Below are 3,708 nucleotides of genomic sequence, written 5' to 3' on the forward strand. Positions count from 1 at the left end.
GGACTACTGCAGTATAAACTGTCTGTAGTTTCCTGTTAGTCCTGGACTACTGCAGTATTAACTGTGTTTGTAGTTTCCTGTTAGTCCTGGACTACTGCAGTATTAACTGTGTCTGTAGTTTCCTGTTGGTCCTGGACTACTGCAGTATTAACTGTGTCTGTAGTTTCCTGTTAGTCCTGGACTACTGCAGTATTAACTGTGTCTGTGGTTTCCTGTTGGTCCTGGACTACTGCAGTATTAACTGTGTCTGTGGTTTCCTGTTAGTCCTGGACTACTGCAGTATTAACTGTGTCTGTAGTTTCCTGTTGGCCCTGGACTACTGCAGTATTAACTGTGTCTGTAGTTTCCTGTTAGTCCTGGACTACTGCAGTATTAACTGTGTCTGTAGTTTCCTGTTAGTCCTGGACTACTGCAGTATTAACTGTGTCTGTGGTTGTGTCTTTAGTTTCCTGTTGGCCCTGGACTACTGCAGTATTAACCGTGTCTGTGGTTTCCTGTTAGTCCTGGACTACTGCAGTATTAACTGTGTCTGTAGTTTCCTGTTGGTCCTGGATTACTGCAGTATTAACTGTGTCTGTGGTTGTGTCTGTAGTTTCCTGTTGGCCCTGGACTACTGCAGTATTAACTGTGTCTGTAGTTTCCTGTTGGTCCTGGACTACTGCAGTATTAACTGTGTCTGTAGTTTCCTGTTGGCCCTGGACTACTGCAGTATTAACCGTGTCTGTAGTTTCCTGTTAGTCCTGGACTACTGCAGTATTAACCGTGTCTGTAGTTTCCTGTTAGTCCTGGACTACTGCAGTATTAACTGTGTCTGTAGTTTCCTGTTGGTCCTGGACTACTGCAGTATTAACTGTGTCTGTAGTTTCCTGTTAGTCCTGGACTACTGCAGTAAACTGTGTCTGTGGTTTGTGTCTGTAGTTTCCTGTTGGTCCTGGACTACTTCAGTATTAACCTGGCCACAGTCAACTCCTGCATCAACCCCATCATACTCTACTTCGTCAGCAAGAAGTTCAAAAACTGCTTCAAGGTAGGACTCTGTGTGCGTGTACGTGTGCTCTTCCCATGTCAAGCCACCTCGCTCAAATGATCCATGAGGTCCTAGTGGCTCTGATGTCATAGTGAGGTAATGGGTTCAGTGGTCGTGTGAGAGAGATAACGGCAGGGACACACAGAGGGAGGGAAAGGGGGAGAGAGAGAGAGAGAGAGAGAGAGAGAGAGAGAGAGAGAGAGAGAGAGAGAGAGAGAGAGAGAGAGAGAGAGAGAGAGAGAGAGAGAGAGAGAGAGAGGGGAGAGGGAGAGGGGGGAGAGGGGGAGGAAGGGGGAGAGGGAGGGAGAGGGAGGGGGGAAGGGGAGAGGAGGGAGAGGGAGAGGGGAGAGGGAGGCAAAGGGGGGAGAGAGGGGGAGAGAGAGGGAGAGGAGGGAGGGAAAATGGGGGAGAGAGGGGGGAGAGAAGAGAGAGAGAGAGGGCGGGGGAAAGGGGGAGATAGAGGGGAGAGGGAGGGGGGAAATGGGGAGAGAGGGGGAGAGAGGGGGGAGAGGGAGGGAGAGGGAGAGAGAGAAAGACAAACCAAACCAGAGTGAGTGGGGGAAGCGAGAGAGAGACAGGGGGAGGGAGGTGGGAGAGGAGCCAGAGAGAGACGGGGGAGAGGGAGTGTGGGAGAGGGGCCAGAGAGAGAGACAGGGGGAGAGGGAGTGTGGGAGGGAGCCAGAGAGAGAGACGTGGGGAAGAGAGAGAGAGAGAGATAAGAGGAGGGATAAATATAGAAAGGTTTTGACCCCAGAGATGTTCTGGGAAGAGTGTCCCTGTGTTAACTCAGTCAGTCCTCTGCCCTCTCCCTCCATCCCTCTCCCTCCATCCCTCTCCCTCCATCCCTCTCTCTCCATCCCCTCCATCCCTCTCCCTCCATCCCTCTCCCTCCATCCCTCTCTCTCCATCCCTCCATCCCTCTCCCTCCATCCCTCTCCCTCCATCCCTCTCTCTCCATCCCTCCCTCCCTCTCCCTCCATCCCTCTCCCTCCATCCTCTCTCTCCATCCTCCATCCCTCTCCCTCCATCCCTCTCTCTCCATCCCTCCATCCCTCTCCTCCATCCCTCTCCCTCCCTTCCTCTCCCTCCATCCCTCTCCCTCCATCCCTCTCCCTCCATCCCTCTCCCTCCTATCTCTCCCTCCATCCCTCTCCCTCCATCCCTCTCTCTCCATCCCTCCATCCCTCTCCCTCCATCCCTCTCCCTCCCTCCCCCTCCATCCCTCTCCCTCCATCCCTCTCCCTCCATCCCTCCCTCCATCCCTCTCCCTCCATCCCTCTCTCTCCATCCCTCCATCCCTCTCCCTCCATCCCTCTCCCTCCATCTCTCTCCCTCCATCCCTCTCCCTCCATCCCTCTCCCTCCATCCCTCTCCCTCCATCCCTCTCCCTCCATCCCTCTCCCTCCATCCCTCTCCCTCCATCCCTCTCTCCTCTAGTCGTGTCTCTGTTGTTGGTGTGACTCCAGTTCCTTGGTCAACAGTATGGTACCTCTCAACCTCAATGGAACCAGCCTGCAGTCTAAGAACCCTGATCAACAGTATGGTACCTCTCAACCTCAATGGAACCAGCCTGCAGTCTAAGAACCCAGATCAACAGTATGGTACCTCTCAACCTCAATGGAACCAGCCTGCAGTCTAAGAACCCTGATCAACAGTATGGTACCTCTCAACCTCAATGGAACCAGCCTGCAGTCTAAGAACCCTGATCAACAGTATGGTACCTCTCAACCTTAATGGAACCAGCCTGCAGTCTAAGAACCCAGATCAACAGTATGGTACCTCTCAACCTCAATGGAACCAGCCTGCAGTCTAAGAACCCTGATCAACAGTATGGTACCTCTCAACCTCAATGGAACCTGCCTGCATTCTAAGAACCCAGATCAACAGTATGGTACCTCTCAACCTTAATGGAACCAGCCTGCAGTCTAAGAACCCAGATCAACAGTGGGTTGGGGGAGTTGTGTGTGTGTGTGTGTACAACAATGGATCGGATGCCCTCTGGCGTTTATTCACTAAGATGCACTATGGATATTTTTGGGACTATATACATCATGCAGTATTTTTGGGACTATATACATCATGCAGTATTTTGGGGACTATATACATCATGCAGTATTTTGGGGACTATATACATCATGCAGTATTTTGGGGACTATATACATCATGCAGTATTTTGGGGACTATATACATCATGCAGTATTTTGGGGACTATATACATCATGCAGTATTTTGGGGACTATATACATCATGCAGTATTTTGGGGACTATATACATCATGCAGTATTTTTTGGACTATATACACCATGCAGTATTTTTTGGGACTATATACAGTGCATTCAGAAAGTATTCAGACCCCTTGACTTTTTCCACATTTTGTTACGTTATCCTTATTCTAAAATTGATTAAATATTTTTTTCCCCTCATCAATCTACACACAATACCCCATAATGACAAATCAAAAACAGGTTTGTAGAAATGTTTGCAAATTCACAAAAATACTATTTACATAATGGGTATGACCCTTTACAAGTTTGGTACACCTGTATTTGGGGAGTTTCTCCCATTCTTCTCTGCAGATCCTCTCAAGCTCTGTCAGGTTGGATGGGGAGCGTCGCTGCACAGCTATTTTCAGGTCTCTCCAGAGATGTTCGATCAGGTTCAAGTCCGGGCTCTGGCTGGGC

General features: G+C 50.0%; 1 pseudogene; it reads left to right on the plus strand.

Annotated features, from left to right (window-relative positions):
- LOC121554710 overlaps nucleotides 1-3,392 on the plus strand; it is a 23,653-nt pseudogene extending 20,261 nt beyond the window's left edge.
- Nucleotides 3,393-3,708: the final 316 nt, after the last annotated feature.

Source organism: Coregonus clupeaformis, unplaced genomic scaffold (assembly GCF_020615455.1).
Source record: "Coregonus clupeaformis isolate EN_2021a unplaced genomic scaffold, ASM2061545v1 scaf2211, whole genome shotgun sequence".
Lineage (NCBI taxonomy): Eukaryota > Metazoa > Chordata > Actinopteri > Salmoniformes > Salmonidae > Coregonus > Coregonus clupeaformis.